This window comes from Aptenodytes patagonicus, chromosome W, assembly GCF_965638725.1.
Source record: "Aptenodytes patagonicus chromosome W, bAptPat1.pri.cur, whole genome shotgun sequence".
NCBI lineage: Eukaryota > Metazoa > Chordata > Aves > Sphenisciformes > Spheniscidae > Aptenodytes > Aptenodytes patagonicus.
In genome coordinates this window covers 23,233,395-23,249,425 of record NC_134981.1, presented here as the reverse complement: position 1 = coordinate 23,249,425, position 16,031 = coordinate 23,233,395, and positions in this window count along the sequence as shown.

Below are 16,031 nucleotides of genomic sequence, written 5' to 3'. Positions count from 1 at the left end.
CAGTCTCATATGGCCAGTGCGGAAGTCTAATGGAGAGTGGAGACTAACAGTAGACTATCGTGACCTAAATGAAGTCACGCCACTGCTGAGTGCTGCTGTGCCGGACATGCTAGAACTTCAATATGAATTGGAGTCAAAGGCAGCCCAGTGGTATGCCACAACTGATATTGCTAATGCGTTTTTCTCAATCCCTTTGGCAGCAGAGTGCAGGCCACAATTTGCTTTCACTTGGAGGGGCGTCCAGTACACCTGGAACCGACTGCCCCAGGGGTGGAAACACAGCCCCACCATTTGCCATGGACTGATCCAGACTGCACTGGAACAGGGTGAGGCTCCAGAACACCCGCAATACATTGATGACATCATTGTGTGGGGCAACACAGCAGGGGAAGTTTTTGAGAAAGGGAAGAAAATAGTCCAAATCCTGCTGAAGGCTGGTTTTGCCATAAAACAAAGTAAGGTCAAGGGACCTGCACAGGAGATCCAGTTTTTAGGAATATAATGGCAAGATGGACGTCGTCAGATCCCAATGGATGTGATCAACAAAATAACAGCCATGTCTCCACCAACTAGCAAAAAGGAAACACAAGCTTTCTTAGGCGTCGTGGGGTTTTTGGAGAATGCATATTCCAAATTACAGTCTGATCGTAAGCCCTCTCTATCAAGTGACCTGGAAGAAGAAGGATTTCAAATGGGGCCCTGAGCAACGACAAGCCTTTGAACAAATTAAACAGGAGATAGCTCATGCAGTAGCCCTTGGGCCAGTCTTGGCAGGACAAAATGTAAAAAATGTGCTTTACACCGCAGCCGGGGAGAATGCTACAGCGCAGCCAGGGAGGATGCGGAGGATGCCAGAACTACTGGCCTGTAGTTCCCCGGGCCTTCCTTTTTTCCCTTTTTAAAAATGGGGGTTATGTTTCCCCTTTTCCAGTCAGTGGGAACTTCACCGGACTGCCACGACTTCTTAAATACGATGGATAGCGGCTTAGCAACTTCATTTGCCAGTTCCTTCAGGACCCGTGGATGGATCTCATCGGGTCCCATGGACTTGTGCACCTTCAGGTGCCTTAGATGGTCTCGAACCTGATGTTCTCCCACAGTGGGCGGTTCTTCATTCTCCCAGTCCCCGCCTTTGCCTTCTGCGGCTTGGGCGGTGAGGCTCGAGCACTTGCCGGTGAAGACCGAGGCAAAAAAGTCATTGAGTACCTCTGCCTTCTCCGTGTCTCGGGTAACCAGGTCTCCCATTTCGTTCCGGAGAGGGCCTGCATTTTCCCTCATCTTCCTTTTATCCCCGATGTACCTATAGAATCTTTTCTTGTTGCCCTTGATGTCCCTGGCCAGATTTAATTCTATCAGGGCTTTAGCTTTCCTAACCTGGTCCCTGGCTGCTCGGACAATTTCTCTGTATTCCTCCCAGGCTACCTGTCCTTGCTTCCACCCTCTGTAGGCTTCCTTTTTGTGTTTGAGTTTGTCCAGGAGCTCCTTGTTCATCCATGCAGGCCTCCTGGCGTTTTTGCCCGACTTCCTCTTTGTTGGGATGCATCGCTCCTGAGCTTGGAGGAGGTGATCCTTGAATATTACCCAGCTTTCTTGGGCCCCTCTTCCCTCCAGGGCTTTGTCCCATGGCACTCTACCAAGCAGATCCCTGAAGAGGCCAAAGTCTGCTCTCCTGAAGTCCAGGGCAGTGAGCTTGCTGTGCGCCCTCCTCGGTGCCCTAAGGATCTTGAACTCCACCATTTCGTGGTCGCTGCAGCCCAGGCTGCCCTTGAGCTTCACATTCCCCACCAGCCCCTCCTTGTTGGTGAGAACAAGGTCCAGCGTAGCACCTCTCCTCGTTGGCTCCTCTACCACTTGGAGAAGGAAGTTATCATCGATGCATTCCAGGATCCTCTCGGATTGCTTATGCCCTGCCCTGTTGTCCCTCCAACAGATGTCGGGGTGGTTGAAGTCCCCCATGAGAACCAGGGCTTGTGAGCGTGAGGCTGCTCCTATCTGTCCATAGAGGACCTCATCCCGCCCTCCGCTGCGGGATGTGCCTGCACTGGAGCTGATCGCCTCTGCAACTGACGATATTGCTGAACAAGAGAAGTGGCCAATACTTGATCTCTTTACTGACTCGGGGATGGTGGCAAATGCCCTGTTGGGGTGGTTACAGCAATGGAAGCAGAGCAACTGGCAGCGCAGAGGCAAATCCATCTGGGCTGCCGCATTGTGGCAAGATATTGCTGCCCGGGTGGAGAACCTGGTTGTAAAAGTCCATCACGTCGATGCTCACGTACCCAAGAGTCGGGCCACTGAAGAACATCAAAACAACCAGCAGGTAGATCAGGCTGCTAAGATTGAAGTGGCTCAGGTGCATATGGACTGGCAACATAAGGGCGATTTATTTATAGCTCGGTGGGCCCATGACACCTCAGGCCATCAAGGAAGAGATGCAACACACAGATGGGCTCGTGATCGAGGGGTGGACTTGACCATGGACACTATTGCGCAGGTTATCCATGAATGTGCAACATGCGCTGCAATCAAGGAAGCCAAGCGGTTAAAGCCTCTCTGTTATGGAGGACGATGGCTGAAATATAAATATGGGGAGGCCTGGCAGATCGATTATATCACACTCCCACAAACCCACCAAGGCAAGCGCCACGTGCTTACAATGGTGGAGGCAACCACCGGATCGCTGGAAACATATCCCGTGCCCCATGCCACTGCCCGGAACACTATCCTGGGCCTTGAAAAGCAAGTCCTATGGCGACATGGCACCCCAGAAAGAATTGAGTCAGACAACAGGACTCATTTCCAAAACAACCTCATAGACACCTGGGCCAAAGAGCATGGCATTGAGTGGTATATCACATGCCCTATGTCGTGGTTTAATCTCAGTCGGCAACTGAGCACCACGCAGCCGCTCGCTCACTCCCCCATCCCCCGGTGGGATGGGGGAGAGAATTGGAAGAGCACAAGTGAGAAAAAGTCGTGGGTTGAGATAAAAACAGTTTAATAATTGAAATAAAATGATAATAATAATAATATGATAATGATAATAATACACAAAGCAAGTGATGCACAGTGCAATTGCTCACCACCCGCCGACCGATGCCCAGCCAGTCCCCGAGCAGCGGCCCCCCCGGCCAGCTTTCCCCAGTTTATGTACTGCGCATGACGTCACATGGTATGGAATGTCCCTTTGGTCAGTTTGGCTGTGCCCCCTCCCAGCTTCTTGTGCACCTCCAGCCTTCTCAGTCAGTAGAGCATGGGAAACTAAAAAGTCCTTGGCTAGTGTAAGCATTACCTAGCAACAACTAAAACATCGGTGCGTTATCAACTTTGTTCTCATCCTAAATCCAAAACACTGTACCAGTTACTAGGAAGGAAATTAACTCTATCCCTGCCGAAACCAGGACACCCTATCATGCACCGGCCTATACAATGGACTGTTAAAGACTACACTGAGAGCAATGGGTGGTGGGACATTCAAACATTGGGATACACATTTAGCAAAGGCCACCTGGTTAGTCAACACTAGGGGATCTGCCAGTCAGGCTGGCCCTGCCCAGTCAAAATTTTACATACTGTAGAGGGGGATAAAGTCCCTGTGGTGCATATAGAAATATGTTGGGGAAGACAGTCTGGGTTATTCCTGCCTCGGGCAAAGGCAAACCCATTCATGGGTGGTGTTGTGGTTTAACCTCAGTCGGCAACTGAGCACCACGCAGCCACTCGCTCACTCCCCCGTCCCCCGGTGGGATGGGGGAGAGAATTGGAAGAGCACAAGTGAGAAAAACTCGTGGGTTGAGATAAAAACAGTTTAATAATTGAAATAAAATAATAATAATGTAATAATAATAATAATGTAATAATAATAATAATCATAGAATCATAGAATCATTGAGGTTGGAAAAGACCTCTAAGATCATCGAGTCCAACCGTCGACCCAACTCCACCACCCACTAAGCCATGTCCCTAAGCACCTCATCTACTCGTCTTTTAAATACCTCCAGGGATGGGGACTCAACCACTTCCCTGGGCAGCCTGTTCCAATGTTTCACCACTCTTTCAGTAAAGAAATTTTTCCTTACATCCAATCTAAACCTCCCCTGGCACAACTTGAGGCCATTTCCTCTCGTCCTATCGCTAGTTACTTGGGAGAAGAGACCGACACCCACCTCGCTACAACCTCCTTTCAGGTAGTTGTAGAGAGCGATGAGGTCTCCCCTCAGCCTCCTTTTCTCCAGGCTAAACAACCCCCAGTTCCCTCAGCCGCTCCTCATAAGACTTGTTCTCCAGACCCCTCACCAGCCTCGTTGCCCTTCTCTGGACACGCTCCAGCACCTCAACGTCCTTCTTGTAGTGAGGGGCCCAAAACTGAACACAGTATTTGAGGTGCGGCCTCACCAGGGCCGAGTACAGGGGCACGATCACTTCCCTACTCCTGCTGGCCACACTATTTCTGATACAGGCCAGGATGCCATTGGCCTTCTTGGCCACCTGGGCACACTGCCAGCTCATGTTCAGCCGGCTGTCGACCAGCACCCCCAGGTCCTTCTCTGCTGGGCAGCTTTCCAGCCACTCTTCCCCAAGCCTGTAGCGCTGCATGGGGTTGTTGCGGCCGAAGTGCAGGACCCGGCACTTGGCCTTGTTGAACCTCATACAAGTGGTCTGGGCCCATCGATCCAGCCTGTCCAGGTCCCTCTGCAGAGCCTTCCTACCCTCGAGCAGATCAACACTCCCGCCCAACTTGGTGTCATCTGCAAACTTCCTGAGGGTGCACTCGATCCCCTCATCCAGGTCATTGATAAAGATATTGAACAAGACTGGCCCCAAAACTGAGCCCTGGGGAACACCGCTCGTGACTGGCCGCCAACTGGATTGAACTCCATTCACCACAACTCTCTGGGCCCGGCCGTCCAGCCAGTTTTTGACCCAGCGCAGAGTACACCTGTCTAAGCCGTGAGCCGCCAGCTTCTCGAGGAGAATGCTGTGGGAGATGGTGTCAAAGGCCTTACTGAAGTCCAGGTAGACCACATCCACAGCCTTTCCCTCGTCCACTAGGCGGGTCACCTGGTCATAGAAGGAGATCAGGTTGGTCAAGCAGGACCTGCCTTTCATGAATCTGTGCTGGCTAGGCCGGATCCCCTGGTTGTCCCGCACATGCCTTGTGAGCGCCCTCAAGATGAACCGCTCCATAATCTTCCCCGGCACCGAGGTCAGGCTGACAGGCCTGTAGTTCCCTGGATCCTCCTTCCGGCCCTTCTTGTAGATGGGCATCACATTGGCAAGCCTCCAGTCGCCCGGGACCTCCCCCGTTAACCAGGACTGCTGATAAATGATGGAGAGTGGCTTGGCGAGCACCTCCGCCAGCTCCCTCAGCACTCTCGGGTGGATCCCATCCGGCCCCATAGACTTGTGAGCATCCAGGTGGCGTAGCAGGTCGTTAACTGCTTCCTCTTGGATTACGGGGGGTTCATCCTGCTCATCGTCCCTGTCTTCCAGCTCGGGGGGCCGAGTACCCTGAGGATAACTGGTCTGCCTGTTAAAGACTGAGGCAAAGAAGGCATTAAGTACCTCAGCCATTTCCTCATCCTCGGTGACAATGTTCCCCCCCCCCACATCCAATAAAGGATGGAGATTCTCCTTGGCTCTCTTCTTGTCATTAATATATTTGTAAAAACTTTTTTTGTTGTCTCTAACGACAGCGGCCAGATTGCGTTCTAGCTGGGCTTTTGCCTTTCTCATTTCCTCTCTGCACGACCTAACGAGATCCCTGTACTCTTCTTGAGTCGCCTGCCCCTTCTTCCACAAGCGGTAAACTCTCCTTTTTTTCCTGAGTCCCAGCAAGAGCTCCCCGTTCAGCCAGGCCGGTCGTCTTCCCCGCCCGTTCTTCTTACGGCACATGGGGACAGCCTGCTCCTGCGCCTTTAAGACTTCCTTCCTGAAGATCGTCCAGCCTTCCTGGACCCCTTTGCCCTTCAGGACCGTCTCCCAAGGGACTCCCTCAACCAACGTCCCGAACAGGCCAAAGTCCGCCCTCCGGAAGTCCATGGTTGCGGTTTTGCTGCCCCCCCTCCTTACTTCACCAAGAAGCGAGAATTCTACCATTTCATGGTCGCTAAGCCCAAGACGGCCTCCAACCACCACATCTCCCACCAGTCCTTCTCTGTTTGTAAACAGCAGGTCGAGCGAGGCACCTCCCCTGGTAGGTTCACTTACCAGCTGTGTCAGGAAGTTGTCTTCCACACACTCCAGGAACCTCCTAGCCTGCTTCCTCTCTGCCGTGTTGTATTTCCAGCAGACGTCCGGGAAGTTGAAGTCCCCCACGAGAACAAGGGCTAGCGATTGAGAGACTTCTGCCAGCCGCTTGTAGAACGCTTCATCCGCCCCTTCATCCTGGTTGGGTGGTCTATAACAGACTCCCAGCAGGATATCTGCCTCGTTGGCCTTCCCCCTCATCCTTACCCGTAAACACTCAACCATACCATCATCACAATCGTTGAGCTCTAGACAATCGAAACACTCCCTAACATACAGGGCCACCCCACCAATAATAATAATAATACACAAAGCAAGTGATGCATAGTGCAATTGCTCACCACCCACCGACCGATGCCCAGCCAGTCCCCAAGCAGCGGCCCCCCCGGCCAGCTTTCCCCAGTTTATGTACTGAGCATGACGTCACATGGTATGGAATGTTTCTTTGGCCAGTTCGGCTGTGCCCCCTCCCAGCTTCTTGTGCACTTCCAACCTTCTCAGTCGGTAGAGCATGGGAAACTAAAACGTCCTTGGCTAGTGTAAGCATTAGCTAGCAACAACTAAAACATCGGTGCGTTATCAACTTTGTTCTCATCCTAAATCCAAAACACAGCACTGTACCAGCTACTAGGAAGGAAATTAACTCTATCCCTGCCGAAACCAGGACAGGTGTATATGTGCAAGCCCATATACAGCATCTGAGCTGATTGAATACCTTGACTCAGATGCAGGGTCGGGGTGTGCTCTGGAGCATGGATGAAGGAAAGCATCACTGCTGTTGCCTATGGGCGCACACATGTAAGTGTGATGTGGGCAGACTGGAATAGTGATACATGTGAAGTCTGCTGTCATCAATCCCAAAACACTTTTCCGTGATGCTGTGGAGCCAATGTCTGGCAAAAGACGTTTCTGCAGGTGCTTTCCTCGAAGGGGCTGTCCTTGCATGCAGTGGCATGGACAAGGTACCAGAGCCCAGAAACCAGTGTCTGGATGATTCACCCAGGCTAGAGGCATCCTAAGCCAGCCATGGGGACTTGCAAAGTGTGGATGATAGCACAGCAGTGCATCGGGCTGCACTCTGGCCTGTAGGATAAGCATAGCCATGAAAAGGAGGAAAGGTCTCAAAGGACCGTAAGAAGTGAAAAAATATCTGGGGAAAAATGGTAGGACCAGACCCAGGGAATTACTGACCAGCCAGACCAATTTCAGTGACTGGAAAAACACTGGAACAAATGGCAAAACCTTTTATAAATGTCTAGATAATAAGGTGATTCAGAGAAGCCGACATGGATTTGTCCAGAATAAATTGTCAAGCCAGTATAATTTCTTTCTTTTCTTTCTTTTGTTTCAGAGAAATGGGCCTCATGAAGAAGCGGGAGGCAGTCAAGTTTATCATCATCTCTATCCATCTTGACTTGACTAAAGCTTTTGATCCCAGCTCACACAGTGACATTCTTAAAACCAAAGTAGAGAAATATGAATTGGGTAAAATCACCATCAAGAGGCTTCTCAGGTGGCTCAGACAGTGTGCTCAAAGAGCAGTTATCCAGGGCTTGCTGTCAGACTCTGAAGATGCTTCAAGTGAGACCCTCCAACTGTCAGTCCCGGTCTTCTTTTGATCAATACTTTCATTAACAACTCTGATTACAGAATAGGGAAGCCCCCTTAGGAGGACAAGGCACTTTGCAGGACATGATTATGTTCAAAATGATCTTGATAAATTGGAAGAAAGGTCCAAAATCAATGTGATGAAATTCAATAAAGACAAGAGCAAATACTACGTTTAGAAAGGGGAAATTAAATGCACAGATGCGAAACAGGGGATGACTGGTTAGGCAGCAGGGTGCCAGAAAGGGAGAGTATAGCAGCTCACCGCCAATGGTCAGCAATGCAATACTGTTGCACAAAGGCATGTGTCATTCTGATTTATTAGCAGGGATATAAGATAGAGGAGGTTGGAACTCCTGACTGCTAGTGCCTAGGGATGGCCCTGTACTGCGTGTTTGCAGCTACAGAGAAAGGCTGAAGGGGAAGAACAGGAATGGTGAAGGCTTGGAGAGCAAGACCTGGAAACAACAGTTGAAGCCATTGGTTTTGTTTGGTTGGGAAAAGAGAGAAAGGAGCAGTGACACAGCAACTTTTCTTGCCCATTTGAAGACTGTTATACAAAGGGGAATAAACAGTTGTTCTCTGTGTCCACTGGGGAGATGGCAAGGAGTAATTGGCTTGATTTACAGTAAAGGAGATTTCCTGTATAAGGCCAATCAAACACTGACTTGTTTACAGGGAGGTTGTTGAGTGCCTGTTGTTGGAGGCTTGTGAGAACAGCCTACGTGAACTGTCACCAATGGTAGGGGTGTGTCTGATCCTACCTCAGAGCAAAATAGATATCCTTTTTGGGTCCCTCCAAACCCTGCATTGCCATGATGGCTTTGCTTAGGACTGTACTGATTGCCAGATAGGCATTGGAAGGAATTTGTCCCCAGGTCACATTGGCAGGGACTTTCCTCAGCAGCCCAGGGAGTCATTCACTTGCTGGGGTTGTCTGAGCATGTCTTACTCAGCCAGTTCCTGTAACGGTGACCCAGGGTTTTGATAATGCCTTTGTCTTTCCTCTTCTCTACCTGTGGCAGACCTTATTCTTTTTTTAAGCACTGAGTGACCAAACCACTTTTATTTCACTTAGGGCAGGAGTCAGCAGGGCCATGATACTCCAATGCTGGCAAAGGGCTTCATGAAGGATAATTAATAGGAAGGGAAGGAATTGCTCATCAATCAATGTGCATGTGTTGCATGTGGCACCCTGCAGTTGAGCTTTGGCAAGCCAAGAGCCAGCCAGAGGCATTTGTGTTTGCAATAGCAGGTGTCACCTTACAAGAAAGGCGGGCAGATCCTGCCTGTGGCTGCCTGCGAAGTGCTCAAGTCAGCCTCATGGCCAGGATGATTTTGACCAATTGTATTTTGTCAGCGTGAGTGACTAACAGCCTCCATGCCATGAAAACTGATCAAGCATTATATCTTTTGTAGGAATGACATCAGAAACATGGGAATTTTCAAATCAGATTGGATAAATGGTCTAATCTCCTGTTGGACAGAAGCCACTATCAGCTGCTGTAGACAAAGATGATGGTATTCCCTCGCTAAGAATTAATGGATTATTGCCCTGCTAACTTGCTGTACATAACAGTGAACATGCAAGTTTTTATTTTTCTATGAACAAATAGGGTTTTGAATAGTCTCAATTTCTTTATAAATAAACAGGCTTTAAGAAATAAAAAGTGGTAGGCTCTTCTCACAGCAATGAGTTTCAGACTAATTTTGCACTGAAAAAATAGCAGTGTATCTTTGATTTGATTAAAGGTCCCATCATGATTAGTCACAGCAAATGACTTACTGCATTACTCTCCTTTCCGATGTTTACACACACTTTCCTTTCTCATGTGGTTCTTTACTTTTACTGTATCATAATTGAACTTTTGCTGTAAATCATCTCACGCAGCCAAAATCCTGAGTTGATTATCACATGCTTCAGAAAAGAATTAACTTCTCACTACGCACACAATTGCCTGGTTCTCTCGTCAAATGCCCCGCCCTGCACAGCATGGATACTGCTAATGACAGGAGGTTGTGCCACGTTTGCGGGCCTCTGGGAGCAGAGAAAAGGCCAGTTCTGAGCAGATGCCCAATTTGATTGCAGTATCATGAAGGCTAATTACTCTAATAAGCGTTCATGGGATTCAGAGATCAGGAGAAAAAAGATCACAAATATTATTAAGGTGTCAGAGGTATTGAAGGCAAATTGAAAGTATTAAGTGCCAATTTCTGTTTTCTGAAATTCAGGCTAACATCACTGAGAGCTGCTGACAATCATCTGAGGGCAGATCCTGATGCCCTTGAGGGACTGTGTTCAAGCCTACAATGTGTACCTAACTCAGGTACTGTTGACTGCTTTGAATGTAGGAGCAAGAGTAGCCCAAGCAAATCAGCCTACTTGCTTTTTGGGGCTGTCAACTCCACCTGTCTGTGTAATGGATGAAGAGAAGTAGTTGTGACACCTGAGTACTGATAGTAGAAAACTTGAATAGATATCCATCAGGGAGAGGGTATTTGGAGTGGGCGAACCCTGGGGAAAAGCTCTTTGCTTGGGGAATGTTGAAAGGAACTGGCTTTGGAAAAAAACCCATGAGCTCATGATAGTACTTGCATTGTCGGTCACCTCCAGATGAAGTTCCTGCAACACGTTATGTTAGTGTAGACATGAGGACTCTGGAATTGTGTCTTCACAGTACGATCAGGGATGGACTCCAGCCACTGAGCCTTCATCCACGTGTTTTCCATTGATGTGATGGGCTGTCACTTGGCTCTAGCTCGGGTGCAAAATAGCTACACTGTACTTAGCAAGAGCAGAGCTGGGAACTCAGCTGCAGCTGCCTCTGCACAGCTCAAGCAGAGCTCACTAATGAGCACCTGGACAGATACTCTTTGATAGTGGGCACACCAGGACTCTCCCTTCAGAGAGGGCCTGGACCAACTCTGATCCTAGCGTGTGCATTGTGTATGCAACCTGGATGGTGGCTCTAGACTTCAGGATGGCTCAGACCCACACTGACTGCGGCACAGGTATGTGTCACCTGCACTTCTCTTCTATGTGCAGCTCAAGGTATTGCTGGGTTCAGTCTGCAGGTTTCAGATACTGGAGATCCCTTTTTCTTGCAGTGTAGTCCTGTCCCAGTAGAGGATATTTGAGGCACTTGTGCTAACCGCTCCCAGGTTTAAATGGCAAAACCTTTGCACAGTGTTTTCATAGAAGATACTGTCTTGAGAAATAGCTTCCCCTACCTCAAGTGAAGTCAGTTTGCTTTAGAGGCAGGCTGGGAAGTGTGACTGTTTTTCCCAAATATTTGGGAAAGTAGATTGGAGAGGAAGAACGTAAGTTAGAGGAGAGATATGTTTGACATATGAATAAAAACATCTTATTACCAGACAGTGTGGTGGGTTGACCCTGGCTGGACACCAGGTGCCCACCAAGCCGCTCTATCACTCCCTCTCCTCAACTGGACAGAGGGAGAAAAATACAACAAAAGGCTCGTGGGTTGAGATAAGGACAGGGAGATCACTCACCAATTACTGTCATGGGCAAAATAGACTCGACTTGGGGAAATTAATTTAATTTATTACCAATCAAATCAGAGTAGGATAATGAGAAATAAACCCAAATCTTAAAACACCTTCCCCCCACCCCTCCCTTCTTCCTGGGCTCAACTTTACTCCCGATTTTCTCTACCTCCTCCCCCTTGAGCGGCACAGGGGGATGGGGAATGGGGGTTGCAGTCAGTTCATCACATGTTGTCTCTGCCGCTCCTTCCTCCTCACACTCTTCCCCTGCTTCACCATGGGGTCCCTCCCACAGGAGACAGTCCTACATGAACTTCTCCAACGTGGGTCCTTCACACGGGCTGCAGTTCTTCATGAATTGCTCCAGCGTGGGTCCTTTCCACGTGTCCTTTCCACAGGGTGCAGTCTTTCAGAAACAGACTGCTCCAGCGTGGGTCCCCCACGGGGTCACAAGTCCTGCCAGAAAACCTGCTCCAGCGTGGGCTCCTCTCTCCATGGGTTCACAGGTCCTGCCAGGAGCCTGTTCCAGCGCGGGCTTCCCACGGGGTCACAGCCTCCTTCGGGCATCCACCTGCTCCAGCGTGGGTTCCTCCACAGGCTGCAGGTGGATATCTGCTCCACCATTAACCTCCATGGGCTGCAGGGGGACAGCCTGCCTCACCATGGTCTTCACCATGCGCTGCAGGGGAATCTCTGTTCCGGCGCCTGGAGCACCTCCTCCCCCTCCTTCACCGACCTTGGTGTCTGCAGAGTTGTTTCTCTCACATAGTCTCACTCCTCTCTCCCAGATGCGGTTGCGCAGCAGTTTTTCCCCCTTCTTAAATATGTTATCACAGAGGCGCTACCACCATTGCTGATTGGCTCAGCCTTGGCCAGCGGTGGGTCCGTCTTGGAGCCGGCTGGCATTGGCTCTATCGGACATAGGGGAAGCTTCTAGCAGCTTCTCACAGAAGCCACCCCTGTAGCCCCCCCACTACCAAAACCTTGCCATGCAAACCCAATACATTCCACCCCTCGCCTCTGTGAATCACATATTTTAAAATTATCATTAAAATACACATTCATCACACAATCTTCACAAACTTCACTTACATCAACAAATAGAATTCCCCAGATCAAAATTAAAATAACATCATCACAACACCAAACGAAAGTGGACAATTTGCACACAATCCACCCCTCGTCCCTTCACCACAATTACAATAATCGAAATTCCCCACGATCATTCCACTCTTCGCTCTCTAGCAATGTTCAGTCCATGTTTTGCCCGTTACCTCTTCCAATTACTATCCTTATCTCGAATTCCTCATGCCCCACATTGGGCGCCAAAAAAGGACTGTGGTGGGTTGACCTTGGCTGGATGCCAGGTGCCCACAAAGCCGCTCTCTCACTCCCCCTCCTCAGCTGGACAGGGGGAGAGAAAATATGATGAAAGGCTCATGGGTCGAGATAAGGATAGGGAGATCACTCACCAATTACTGTCACGGGCAAAACAGACTCGACTCGGGAAAATTAATTTAATTTATTACCAATCAAACCAGAGTAGGATAATGAGAATTAAATACAATGGGATGGTTAGAAGATATATCAATGTATTAAATTATGTGGGACCTGAGCATGATGTAAATGGTATGGAATAAGGGGTGGAGATTGTATTGGGTCTGGCTGGGATGGAGTTAACTTTCCCCATAGCAGCCCTCATAGTGCTGTGCTTTGTATTGGTAGCTAGAAAGGTGTTGATAACACACCAGTGTTTTGGCTACTGCTGAGCAGTGCTCACACAGCATCAAGGCTGTCTCTCCAACATTCCCCCCTCCTCACCCCCAAAGGCCATTAGGCTGGGAGTGGGCAAGGTCTTGGGAGGGGACATAGCCAGGACAGCTGACCCAAACTGACCAAAGGGATATTCCATACCATATGACATCTGCTCAGCAATAAAAGCTAAGAGAAAGGAGGAGGAGAGGGGGAGCATTTGTTATTACAACGTTTGTCTTCCAGAGCAACCGCTACGTGTACTGAGGCCCTACTTCCCAGGAAGTGGCTGGACATCGCCTGCTGATGGGAAATAGAGAATAAATCTTTTGCTTTCCTTTGCTTCCGCGTGCAGCCTTTGCTTTTGCTTTTATTAAACTGCCTTTATCTTGACCCACAAGTTCTTTTCCATCTTATTTTCTCCCCCCCGCCCCTCCTGCTGAGGAGGGAGATTGATAGAGCAGCTTGGTGGGCACCTGGCGTCCAGCCAAGGTCAACCCACTACAGACAGTTTTAGAGTGGCATTTTAAAAAACTCCAATTTGAAACATGTCCCTTTTTCTGTGCCCAGCATGAGACACGTGGGGCATGTGTTTGTAAACAGTTCCCCGAACTCTACATTTCTCACTTTGAATTAAAACTCCTCACTACACCAACCCCTTCATCTGAAGCAGCTGCTGGTGACCGTCATTGTCAGCAGTAGCTCATGATCCTAGGGAGATGTTCCTGGAATAGATATACCCAGCACATTTTGTGCATGATGGCCAGCCTTGGAAATCACTGTTCTCCATACGTGCCGTTGAACCTGTCCTTTCATCATTAGCCATTTTATTCTGGGCCATATTGAATTATGCCATTCCTTTAATGCAAGATAGCAGAAGTGGTTCCACTTGGAGACTTAGGATTTCTCCTCTGCAAGGATGTTCAAAGGTATATGCTACTCGAGGTTCTTCAGTCGCATCTTATGGACACGAAACTGGCATTTTGATGTATTCTCAGATGGATTCCTTTTACGTTTTATATTTCCTTCCTCAGAATAGTGTGTTCTAGGTAGGAAACCTGTTCACTAGAGGATTAATTACTCTTTGGTGAGTCTCTTGCTGAATTTTTGTGCTCCACAGAACTTCACAACAGTTTTATAAAACAGAATTAACATTGTTTTTCCCAAGGAAGTATCATCAGAATACCCAATCTGTGTAATTAAAGTTTTGAGAATCCTGCTTGTTTTCTGGAATAGGTACCAGATAAATAGCTGGTCATAGATGGAGTATTTGGTAAGCTGTAGGATAATCATGCCCATTTATCATGACTATGGGATGATGTTTAGGGAAATGTATCTGCTGCAATGCTTGGACAGGAACAGATATACCTTTGAAAACCTCAGCAGAATCTGCCAAAGTGCTTGTCCCCATCCTGAACTGTCTGACAGGTGCCCACAGGAGTGTATGCTGATAGGCCCAGTGACAAGTCATCCTTTTCCTTTCAGTCTGATTGAATTCCCAGATCTGAAAAATCAAGCATTCTTAATGCTTTTGGTCTAACTGAAATGTCTCTTCTAAACTGTAAGCCATTTATCTGAGTTCTAATCTCTCCTGCTGAGCTGTCACAGTCAAAAGGCAAATCTCCTTACCAGGCAGACAGATGCTCTGAAGGTGTAGGGAGGATTTCAGTTTTAATGGAGACATTTTGATCTCATTGAAACAGAAGTGCCCCAAGGACCCATGTCACACATTGCCTGCAAAGGCTTGTCTGCACCCCACATAGAGACAGAAAGCTAATTTGAGGTCATCTGGCTGAAGGGTAGCCATATGGCACTGCACTTGGAGTAATTAGCCAAATGGGAAGGGGTTAGTTTGTGCAGGGTCAGTGATGTACTCAGGTGTCTTGGGGACCCTTCTGCAGCACCTCTGGTGTTGTTTGGAGCTGTCTTAGGGATCTCTGGGATGGCATTGTGCTGTAGTGCACAGCGCTGCATAGCTCAGACACCTCACAAGGCCCAACCTTGATGGCAATGCTGGGGGAGATGGACGTGGGTAAGTGCAGAGTCCCCAGGTGTTGGGCTCTGCCCACTCTGCAGCATCCCTGCAGGAAAGTGAGTGATGGGAGTGCTGAAACTGAAAACTTCTGAAACTGCCTGTGGAGATAAGAGTGTGTTCATACATGCTATGTGCCAGCATCAGGCCTCTGGGGTGGAAACCAGCTGCTCTTTAGGAAGGATGTGAGAGGACCCTGCTGAAGGGCTTGGAAGACTGTCCTGGTAATGCTGAGTGCCCTGTGCTGACTGGGACAATCTTCTTGTTTTAAGGTCAAGTGGCAGAAGGATGACATGGACAACAATTTGAACTTCTCTGTCTCCTCAGATGGGCGGATTGTTTCATGGACTTTAGTTAAGGTAAACAGTAGGTAGCAATTTCCTTTCCCAGCCAAATCATAACCAATTGCCTCCCAAGTTCAATGATGCATTAGTTTTATTTTTATTTGTAATGAGCCAGGTTTGAAAAGAAGTGGCAGCAAAAGATTGCAGGTACAGTCACAGCTTGCTGCTCCCGGCCTCCAGCTGGGTCTGGGGCTCCATGTTAAACTCTGAAACGAGCAGAACCAGCCTCCTCTTTGCTCAGGACCTAACCTTCATCCTGCCTGCACCTGTAGCACCCCATGGGCCTCAGTATGAGAGATCATTTTCCTGCTTTGCAGCTGCAGGAATTCAAGGCTGGTCCTTGCTCTGAAACTTTCCTTGTCCTGGGAGGGTGACCCAGAGACAGGGCAGAATAATCCGCTTTCTTCCCCAGCTTCAAGACTCTCACCCCCAAAATGCTCCCCTACAGATTGCAATTCAGAATGGGAGAGGGAAGGTGCAAATTTATCCCCTGTGTGGCCAAAGTGGCACAGAGTAAGCTCGCATTTGCAGTGGGATGG